Genomic DNA, 12,493 nt, shown 5'->3' on the forward strand with positions numbered 1-12,493 from the left:
AAATACTCAGATGTCAAAAGATATTATAAGATGAAAAGACAACCCACAAAATAGGAGAAAATATTTGCAAATCATATATCTAGTAAGGGACTTGTATCCAGAATATATAAAGAATTCTTGTAACTCAATAATAAAAGGACAAATGACCCAATTTTAAAAGAACAAAGAATCTAAATAGATATTTCTCCAAAGAAGATAAATGGCCAGTAAAAACAGGAAAAGATACTCAGCCATCATTAGCCATGACATAAATAAAAATCAAGACCAGAATGATTTAGTATTTCACACCCAATAGGATGCCTATAATAAAAAGCAAACAGACAATAGCAAGTGTTGGTAAGTATGTGGAGACCCTCAGACACTGCTAATGGGAGTGCAAATTGGTACAAATACTTTGGAAAACAGTCTCAACTGGTTAAAGAGAATTACCGTATTATCTAGTAATTCTACTTCTAAACATATACCAAAAAGAAATAAAAACATGCATCCACATAATACATGAACATAATGTTCATAGCAGCATAATTCATAATAGCCAAACAGTAAAAACAACCAAAGTGTTCAACTGATGAATGGATAAATAAAATGTAGTCTAGCCATACAATGTAAAGTTATTTGCCCATAAAAAGGAATAGGAGTCAATATGGATGAAACCTGAAAACACTATAAAGTGAAGCCAGTGACAAAAGACCACATATTGTATGATTCCATTGATAAAAAATGTCCAGAATAGGCAAATATACAGAGAGAAGGTAATTGCTTAGGATTGGGCGGTGTAGGAAAAATGGGGAGTGATTACTAATGGGTACAAGGTTTCTTTGCTGGGAAGGATGATAAAAATGTTCTCAAATTACATGTAATCATGTTTGCAGAATTCTGTAAATACACTAACAGTCATTGAATTGTACACTTCGAATTATATGGAATGTGAATTATATCGTAATATATTCTTTTAAAAATTTAATTAAAAATTATTGAATGAATACCTACTATGAGCAAGAAACTACTTGAGCATGCACAAAAATTTTAGTTTCCATATAGTGCATTTTAGTTTTGTTGGCTAGAATTTGTTGAATGTTCTCTACCTGCTGTAATCTTAGAAAGCCTATTTCTTCTTAGCTTAGAAGGTATATACTTTAATTCAATTTCAAGGGGGGAAATAACATCTTAACCCTACCACCAAAAATGTAACAGTTCATTCATTAATGAGCCTGATCATGTTATACCAGGGCAGCATTTAAAGATATGCATGTAATGGCTATAGACTCACAGCACAGCCAGATTTATGACTTTTAACAATTGCTGGTGCTCTGTTAGAACAGAAGTTCCATCATCCTCACCTTGAGCAAATGAAGGGAGACAAATTTTTGAATTGGCTTCTCATTCCCCATTTTAATTAAAAACAAAAGGTTATCTTGGATTGTCCGTGTGTCTCTCAATGAATTACCCCTTCTGGGAAGAGTTCTACCCAGGCACTGACAGATTCTGAGTTCTGGGAAGGGCAAGCAGCACATTTAGTGGCATTTTATAAAATAATTTATTTAGTTGTGTGGCTCTTAAAAAACTGCTTTAATTATATTGTCAGGAAAGAAATAAAGAACTGTGTTTATGCTAAAGAGTACAGTTCCGTTATGAGCCTTAGAACTAAAGAAGTAGGTAAGGGTGTTTATTTTCTCTGGCAAGTTCAGTAATGTTCTGTTTTACAGCAAGTTCTCTTAGGCCTAATACAGTTCTTGATGCTATTATAACCCAAATTAAATCCTCAGGTCAATGGAATCCCAAACAGGTGTTATTTCATCAGGAAAAGACAGATGTAGATATATAGGTGTGGACAATTTTTTACATGAAGCACGACTGTTGTTTTCCCAGTGCAGTAACATACATGTGTATTTATCGACTTCCTTGAGAGGTCATATGAGCTCTTGGTTCCTCTGCTCCTGGCTCTCTACACTCCGGAGTAAGGGCCCTATAATAGCCCAAGTTAAGACCTTTGGGGTTTCATGAAACTCAATGCTTTCTTTTCTCTCCTTCAGAATCCAAGTCCTTGGTAAACATTAATATGTTTAAAATGATGGGATTATTAAGGAGCTGCATAATGCTATAAGCAGATTTCTCAGCAAAAAAAATAGTGAAAGTCAAAGGGGTGAAGGGTGATATATTCAAAGTGCTGGAAGAAAAAAAAAAAGCTAAAAATACTATATTAAGCAAAATTTTTCCAGATACACAAAAGCTGATAGAGTTTATCCATTAGACCTGCCTTATAAGAAATGCTAACAGGAGTCCTTCAAATTGAAAGGAAAGAACACTAGAAAGCAATACAAAAGCATATGAAAATATAAAGCTCACTGATAACAGTAAATATATAGAAAAGTACAGAATACTGTAATACTGGAGCATAAATCACTTTTAGTTCTGGTATAGAAGTGCAAAGACAAAAATATAAATAACTATAACTGTAAAAATATGGTAATGGATACACAATATAAAAAGATGTAGTCTGTGACATCAAGAACATAAAGTGTGGGAATAAAAAAGTAGAACTTTTGTATGGAATTGGAGCTGTTGTTATCAGTTCAAAATAGACTGTTATAACTATAGGATGTCTCCTGTAAGCCCCAGGGTAACCACTAAGAAAATACCTCTACAAGACGCATAAAGGGTAATGAATAAGGATACAAAGCATGTCACTACAAAAAAAAATCAATGAGACATAAGACAGCAGAGGAAATGAGAGGAAAAAGCTATGAGACAGAAAATAATTAACAAAATGGCAATAGGAGGTCCTTTCCTATCTGTAGTTTAAATTTTAATGGGATAAACTCCTCAATCAAAAGACAGTGATGCCCTGGTCAGGTGGCTCCATTGGTTGGAGCATCCCCCCATGCACCAAAAGGTTGTGGGCCAGTTCCAGGTTGGGGCATGTGTCTGGGTAGCAGGTTCGATCCCTGATCAGGGCATGTGGGGGAGTATGGTGGGGTGGGAGGCAACTGATCAATGTTTCCCTCTCTCTATCCTCCTTCCTCCCTCTCTATCTCTCTCTTTCTCTCTCTCTCTCTCAAATCAATTAAAAACACATTTTAAAAAGAGTGACTAAAAGTATAACAAACAAGATATAAATAAGAGTCCTTCTATAAGGACTCTTATTGAAGAGTGTAATATCTATGAGATTCACTTTACATTTAAGGACATACATAGACTAAAAGTAATAGAATGAAAAAACATTCCATGCAAATGGTAACTGAAAGAGAGCAAGTGTAACCGTACTTAACGTCACACAAAATAGACACATAGAGTCACAAGAGACAAAAAATATTATATACGATAAAAAGGTCAATTCGCTAGGAAGATAGACTATATAAATATATACACACCCAACATCAGAGCAATATATGTATTCCCAACTGTATAGAACTGAAGGGGAAAGTAGGAACACAAATATCAGTAGGAGATTTCATTGCTCCACTTTAAATAATGGGCATAACATCCAGACAGATCAACAAGGAAAGAGAGGACAAGCACAACCCTATAGACCAAATGGACTGATCAGATATATAAAGAACATTCCATCCAACAGCAGCAAAGTATGAAAGGAGACATCACAACCAATACCACAGAAATAAAAAGGATGACAAGAGATAACTATATATAATTATAGCACAACAAATTCCTGGAACATACAACTCACCAAGACTGAATCGTGAAGAGACAGAAAACCTAACAGACAAATTACAAAGAAGGAGATTGAATCTGCCATAAAAAACCTCCCAACACAGAAAAGCCCAAAACCAGACGGCTTTCAGATGAATTTTACCAAACATTTTTAAAAAGAACTAACACCAATTCTCAAACTCTCCCCCCAAAATTAAAGAGGCAGGAACACTTCCATATTGAACAATAAGAGACTGAAAGCTTTTCCTTGAAGATCAGGAAAAAAGCAAGGATGTCCATCCACTCTTGTCATTTCTATTCATAGTACATAGCATTAGTAGAACACAGAACACAGTACTGAAAGTCCTAGCCAGAGCAATTAGGCAAGAAAGAGAAACAAAACTCATCCAAATCAGAAAGGATAAAGTAAAATTATCTCTGTTTGCAGGATTCTAATCCTGCAAAAAACTTTTAATAAATGAATTCGGGAAAGTAGCAGGATACAAAATGAACCAAAAAACGGTTGTGTTTTTATATATAAACAACAAACAATCTGAAAAAAAACCTAAGAAAACTATCTAAAATCACACTAAAAAATTAACATAAAATACTTAGGAATACATTTAACTATGGGAATAAAAGACTTGTATACTGAAAACTACAAAACATTGCTAAAGAAATTAGAGGACATAAATAAATGGAAAGACATCTTGTGTTCATGGATTGGAAAATTTAATATTGTTTAAATGTCCATAATGCCAAAAGCAACCTGCAGCTTCACTGCTACCCCTATTAAAATCCCAATGGCATTTTTGCACAGTAAAAATAAATCATATTATTCATATGGAACCATAAAAGTCCCTGAATAACCAAAACAATTCTGAGAAAGAATAAAGCCAGGTGCCTCACACTTCCTTTCTTCAAAAGACATTACAAAGCTACAGTAATCAAAACAGCATGATATTGGCACAAGACAAACAAATAGACGATGGAACAGAATAGAGAGCACAGAAACAAACCCATGCATATTAATTTATTACAATTGAGAAAGTATAGTCTCTGCAACCAACGGTGCTAGAAAAATTGGATATCTGCATGCAAAGAAGGATACTGGACCCCTATCTTACACATACACAAATAAGTAACTCAAAATGAATTAAAGGCTTAAAGCTAAGACCTGAAATTATAAAGCTCCTAGAAAAAAACACAGGAGCCTGGCCAGCGTGACTCAGTGGTTGAGCATCTACCTGTGCACCAGGAGGTTGCTGGTTCGATTCCAGGTCAGGGCACATGCCATGGTTTCAGGCTTGATCCCCAGTAGGGGGCATGCAGGAGGCAGCCGATCAATGATATTCTCTCACCATTGATGTTTCTATCGCTCTCTCCCTCTCCCTTTCTCTCTCTGAAATCAGTAAAGACATATTTTAGAAAACATAGGGGGAAAACATCATAACATTGATTTTGGCAATGATTTCTTGGACATGACACCAAAAGCACAGACAACAAAGGCAAAAACAGGCATGTGGGTCTAAATCAAACTGGAAAGCTTCTGTGCAGCAAAGGAAACAATCAACTAGTAAAAAAAAAAAAAAAAGACAACTTACAAAACGATATAAAATATTCGCGAACCATATGTCTGATAAGGGTTTAATACCCAAATATATTAGTAAGTCCTACAACTCAACAAATAAATAACCCAATTAAAAAGCGAGCAAAGAACTTGAGTAGACATTTCTGAAGAAGAAATAAAATGGTTACAGGTATACGAAAAGGTTCTCAAAATCACTAATCACTGAAGAGATGGAAATCAAAATCACAGTGAGATATCACCTCACACCCAGTTAGAGGGCCATTGTCAATAAAATAGAAAATAACAAGTGTTTGGCAAGAATGTGGAAAAATTGGAACCCTTGTGCACTGTTGGTGGAATGTAAAATGGTACAGCTACTATAAAAAACAGTATGGAGGTTCCTCAAGGAATTATAAGTAAAACTAACATATGATCAAGCAATCTGAGTTCTGGGAGTTTCAGTACAGGCAGTAAATAGTCTCTCTTAAATTTTATTCACCAAAAAAAAAACCCCATTAACTGCACAGTTGCTGTTAGTTGCCTGTTCTAAAACAAGTCTTTTTATTGAAATACAAACTTTTCTGTAACAATTTATGAAATATAAAGAGACTAATTTTTTTACTTAACTTGGCACTGTTAGTTTTTATAATGAAGCACGCATAGGCATTTTCGAAAATATTTCACAAGAACTGAAATCAGGATCACAAAGAGATAGTTGCACTCCCATGTTCATTGCAGCATTCTTCCCAATAGCCCAAGTATGGAAACAAGCTAAATATCTACTGACCAATGAATGGATAAAGAATACAATGTCATATTATCCAGCCTTAGTGAGAGAAAGAAACCCTGCCATTTACTGCAACATGAGTTAACCTCGAGGACATTATGCTATGTGCAGCAAGCCAGTCACAGAAGGACAAATACTGCATGACTTGACTTGCGTGAGGTTTCTAAAGTGCTCAGTCTTACAAGAAGAAAGTAGAATGAGGGTTGCCAGGGGTTAGGGGGAAGAGGAAATGGTGAGGAAATGGTGTTCAATGGGTATGGAGTTCACTCTTGCAAGATGAAAAATTGTATACAATACTATATGGTACATTTAACTTTTTGATGAGGTATACTTTATGTTATGTGTTTACTACAATTTTAAAAAAGAATCAGGGCTTGTTTTTTCTTAAGAGTCAGAAGAGACTTTGTCAAGTTCAGATGAATGAACCGAGGCCTAGAGGGGTCACAAAGCTAGCTGGTGGCAGAGTGAGGATGGGAGTCCCTGTCTTAGTTCACCCCTCCATTCCACCTTGGCAGAGTGAAAGCAATCAGAGTCCAGGCTGCCGATAACAGGATGTAGAACTATTGTGCCACTGTTCTCCCTGTATTTGGACAAACACAGGAAAAAATAATCAGAAGAGACACAAACCAGCATCTCCCTGTAGCGCATCATATACAGAATGGAGTACAGAAGTTTAACTTGGATTCTATGAAAAATGTCCATGTTGGCAACACCATATGAAGTTACACAGATAACAGAATAATCTTTCACACAATTCTATAATGAAAATCCTGAGTAGTGCTATCTACTCATACATTATGAGACATAAAAAGGGTTTGTTTATTATTCACTTTAGTTATTAAAAGAGAATATATATATATATATTTGATGTTTATAACTATCTCTCTATTTTGAAAGTATGAGATAGTTCATATTTTATTACTATGTGAGAAATGTAGTAATAAATTAATATAAATAGAAAACAAAGATACCAGTGAAAAGAAATAACTCAAGACATGATCATCTAAAGGAAGAGGCAAAAACTGAGAGCAGTATCTGCTTTTTCCTTTTTTCAGACTTATGTTTTATAAAACTAGATGTGAACTACAAAAGTAAATTCTTAGTTTGTATTTCATCCATATCCTTAGATTAGATAAATGCTGAACCACCTTTGTATAAGACTTTCTTCTATGGAAAAAATGGAAGTAAATTTCAAGTACACAAGTGCATTTGCCATTTATAAAACAGGGGTAAGATAACAGTATGTGTTAGGTTGAAAAAAAAACCACCACAACACCATGAATTTTATATAACAATGAATACGCTTGAATGGTTCCTACAAACAGAAGCATAAATGACATTACTTTATAATTTTAACATCGAAACTTTAAAAAAATTATTCTACAAAAAATGGGCACAATTTCTATTATGCCTTTGAACATCAGTTAATCCCAGCTTCCTAATTACTTGACATTTCTATTCATGGTATCTTCTCATTACTTAAGTAATAAACTGGAAAGCAGCCCACAGACAGAAGTGCTGAAAGCTAATCATCCCTTCCACTTATGAGGAATCTGCAGGCATGTAGCAACATCAGAGACATGTAAGCATAGTATAATTCTATTCTGTAGTTCAAATTATATTTATATCATAACATTATAATTAAGTTAATGATCTAGGGTCTTGAAGTTTAACCTTTGAGAGTTAAATAATGTCAAGGGAAGAAAGGTATGGAGACTAGCAAAGGCCCCTACCGGGCAATCTTCTATTTGATATTCACTCAGCTAGTAGCCTTATTCCAGTCCAGCTTGAGCATCAGCTCTGTAATGACTCCTCTAAAAGTTGAAGCTAACATCTACTGAACAGTTCCTATAAACTCTTCTAAGCACTTACAGAAAATCATGATCATCACCATGTTTCAGATGACAAAACTGAAGCTCATAAAGGCTAAATGATTTGCCCAACGTAATAGAGTTAATACATACTGGAGCCAGGACTGCACCAAAGCCCATATACTTGCCACTTTGCGTTAACAAAGGCAGTGATGACATCTTCTTCACCTTGGTATCTCTAGCTCCCAGGATACCATAAAATGCTTTTAGAATGCACAAACTACTCCTATTTTTTTTATCTGTTCCAATTCCATTCAACAAGATAGATCCTTTAACAGTATTGCAGCTATTTGAAACAACTGTATGCATGCATATGAGCAAAACCAATGGACACAGACAGTAGTGTGTGGGGGGGGTGCGGTGAGGACTTGTGCTTGGGGGAGAGGGTTGCGGGGGAGAGGTCAATGGGGGGAAAAGGAGACTCATGTAATACTCTAAACGGTAAAGAAAAAAAATCCTATTACTTGTGCCAAAAAAAAAAAAAAAAGGAAAGGTACTTAAATAGTACTCTGACTAAATTAACTTAGAATCAGAAAAATTTACCGGTTAGGTAAATGTCACCAGGATATCAAAATGTTGAGGTAAGATTTTCCCAGTATATACAAAAAAAGGTAAATCACATAAGAGCTCCAAGTATAGAAAAACAGAGGAAAGATCAGACTGGAATAAGATAAAGTATCATATCATCATTTCAGGAGTTTGAAATACTTGTTATACAATTACCATGACCTTTCCTGACCTAAACTTGATTAACAGGTTAGTCTCCTTAGCCATCTGAGTCTTCATTATCTCTCAGAGTAAAAGGCAACTTATATATTTGAAAAATGATATATGAAAGTTTAATTCATAAAGTAATGATTAGTCACACTATCAATATGTAAAACCATCCGTGAGAAAAGGAGTATAATCAACATTCATTTTTTCAATTGCTAACATTTTGACAACTTGCTATCAATGATAACTATTAATGACTGAATTCTTATAAGCATAAAATTTCCTTCCTGAACAAAAGTAGGTTTTACATTTATATCATGGTGCGATCTAAATCTTTGGCAGTCCAACTGGTAGAACAAAAGTTAAAAGCCAATGTCCTATAAGTAAAGTATAATGTGTATCCACTGTATTTTTCCTTTCAATTAGGTACAGTCGACTTCCACCGCTGTCTCTGTCACTGGCAATGTGTTTTCTATCAGAGAGTTGGAAGGAGGAATTTGAATGTCTTCCAACAATGAGATCTAATTAAATGCAGCTCAGCCAGGTAAGCAACTATGTAATAAAACTAGAGCGATTCAATGCTTATGAATTTATTAAAATAGTAAATTACTCACAGAACCCAAAGCTATGACAGTCAGGTCAATTTTATTGGGATATGAAAAACTACACAAGACTGATGATGATAAATGTAAACCACTCCATACTACATTTGAAGTGGGGAAAAAAATTTAACAGCCGACACAAGTTGGAGAAATAAAAAGCAGGACTCCAAATCTTCTTTCCTTCTTCAATGACAAAAACCGTTTGATGTTCAAATAAGTGATAAATAACTTATACCATGAATTTTATAAGGTCCAAATTCAGTCTCAAATATAAGATTAATCATTAAATGGGGTCAACATAAATCATGGTAAACAAATGATACAGAAAACTAATATTAAGCAAGAAGATTCACACCCAAGATGAAGTAAAATTAATTTAACAAGCCATAAACATAAAGTAAGTATTGATTTAAATTTCTTGGAACAAAGAATAACAAAGAATTCTGATTCCACTGCTTCAAGTAAACAGTGTATTGATAAGGAATAACAGAAAACAGATTTAGTAAACTCCTACCTTGCATAATATTCTGCATCCAGGAAAATTATTAGAGTAGAAAAAAGAAATAATTATTGTAAGAAGACACTAATAGTCACATCCATAAAAGAAGCAGACTACAAGCTAATAGAAAAAAAATTAAGCCACGAATGGTGTTAGAAAAACTGGTTAGTGGCTTAATGGGGAGGAGAAATTCTAATACATTACCATGCAATAAAAAATTCTAGGTGAATTCCAGAATTAAACATCAAAGAGAAATACTCTTTAAAGAATCTAGAAGAAATATTAAGAGAATACATGCTCTCTAGATAGAAAAGAACTCACTAGGCATTAAACAATTGAAAGACAAGTAAGTAAATATAGATACAATTTAAAAGGAAGAAATAAAAAGAGCTGTTAAATTAAAAACATATTAGTACAACAGAAAATTAAATAATGTTGAAAAGATAAAGCTAAGGAAATCTCCCAAAAAGTAGAGTGAAAAAACACAGTGAAGGATTTGGGGAAGAAGGGATAAGAAAATTACAAGACCAGTACAGAATTCAGGGTCCAAACAAGAGAAGTTCCAGAAAGAAACACACACACACACACACACACACACACACACACACACACACACGTTAGTAAAGAAAAAGAAATTAATTTAAAAAATTTTAAAAATCCCAAGAATTCAAAGACCTGAATTTCCAGATTAAAAGATACACCAATTATTCAGTACAACAGATGAAAACAGATTCACACAAAGGCACATGATCATGAAATCACAAGAGTTACCAGGGACAAAGAGAGGAGTCTAAAAGCTTCCAGAGAGAAAAAATTAAAATTAGTTTCACACTAACATGTACTCAGCAATTCAGGAATCAGAATAACTTTGGATTTCTCCACAGCAACACCACAAGCTATGGAAGCAAATAAGCAAGATTGTACAGGAATATGAATCTCAACACAGAATTCTACCCCCAGCCAAAGTAACTCAATACCTGCCACACACTTTCTAATAGTTTGCACTTTCTAATAGTTTATTTTGAAAAAGAAAACAAACGTGTGTGTGTATAATTACCAACCGATAATCTGACAGTGTAAACTAAAGGATGCAAATATTTTAGGATAAATACAGATTCCTACCCCCACCCCAAATATGGGCAAAGCATATAAATCTAAAATTCAAAAAGAAAAAACAAGCAGCAAATGAGAACTTTAAAATTTTTAATCTACTTTTCAAACTGAAAATTATAACAAAAATTTTCTAACATACTAGAGTTTAAAATATTTTTAAATTATAAAAGTTAATGTAAAGATATAGTGAAACTGACATCCTCACATAATTCTGGGGGAATGAAAGATAATACAATGTTTCTAAAAAGAAAACGTTCAAACTTCACTTACAAAGTTCAGCTCCAATCTCAGATTTACTTCAAAATAATATTACAGAATTGGAGACTGGGGAGGGGAGGGTACAGAAGATACAGATTAGCTATGCAATGACAAATGACTGTTAAGGTTATGGGATGTACATAGTGGGTTTATTCTCTATCTTTATACTAACTTACACTATTCTCTTCCCTTTTGAATATGCTTAAAATTTTTCATAATGAAAGGTTTAAATTCTTCTAATTTTGTGTTTCCTCTACATAAATGTATTTTTAAAACAGGAATACAATAAAATCTAAGAGACAAGATCTCTTAGATACACATACAATATATACAATAGCATGCATTATTTTCACATCACATTAAATGAACTAAAAAAAAAGCAAAACAAAATAAAAACTTCCATATGAAAAAAACACCAATAAACAAAACATATACCAGGAAAAAATTCTACAAATAGGATATTTTGTTATAACCACAAAGAAGAAGGGCAAAGAGAAACAGAAAATTCTGTGTTCCCATACCACAGAATGGAAGAATTGAAGATAATTGATATAAATATGTAAAAAGGTTAACATCAAAGACAAACTGGTTTGTATTTTGTAATCCCAAGGCCCATACTGAAAGGTATATATGGGTTAAATATAGGAAAGGAGTTATAAAACTATATATTTAGAGGATAGGGTGTGCTGCCCAAGAAGCATGAAGTTTTCTATAACCAAAGGTACTCAAAATAAAACCATCTACTTAGAAGGTATTAGTGCGTATATTCAAAAATGAAAAAGAGGAGAGGAAATTCTAAGGATTAGAATCTACTACTTAAAATATAGAACATAAGCCAAATTAATAAAAATTTAAGTACATATTTCTGAAGAAAATCGTTAACACAGCAGGCCTGAGGAGCCATCCTTAAAAGGCCTGCTTGCAAAGTTAACCTTTGGGTGGGGTCTTGGATGGTAGATCTGGAGAAGGCCTCTAGTACTACGATACTGTTTAGATATTTTACATATATTATAAGAATAATTCTTTAGTAATATGAAATGTTATTTTACTAAAAGTATTTTTAGCCATGCTTCAACGAGTGATGGAGTGAACTGGAGGTTAAATTCCCGGTAGCCCGAGGACTATTGGGTAGAAGAATAAGAAGTAGAGCAGCAGTAGGATCCTGCAAATGCTGAGTGGAGGAATGAGGCCGAGGGCCAACTTCCTGCCCAAAGGAGATAGTTGATGTCAGGGAACAAAGTCGGATCATGTTCTCTCCTGCTTCTTACTCAGCTTACTTTTCAAGGCACTTCTAGTCCTTCCTCTTGCCTGATGAACTTGTATGCTCTTCCTCTTTCAAACTGATAGTTCAACTACTCATGCAATACTTATGAAAAAAGTGTTTTACAACCACAAATATATTAAAGGATAATGGAGTAATTGTTTGCCTCT

The 12,493-nt window shown here is 34.1% G+C and overlaps 1 protein-coding gene across 1 annotated transcript in view; it reads right to left on the reverse strand.

The window, feature by feature from the left end:
* The window catches only part of FOCAD (focadhesin), a 286,965-nt gene that overhangs the window by 149,428 nt on the left and 125,044 nt on the right, over nucleotides 1-12,493 (reverse strand). The gene's annotated exons all lie outside the window — the stretch shown is intronic.

The sequence above is a fragment of the Myotis daubentonii genome, chromosome 11 (genome assembly GCF_963259705.1).
Source record: "Myotis daubentonii chromosome 11, mMyoDau2.1, whole genome shotgun sequence".
Lineage (NCBI taxonomy): Eukaryota > Metazoa > Chordata > Mammalia > Chiroptera > Vespertilionidae > Myotis > Myotis daubentonii.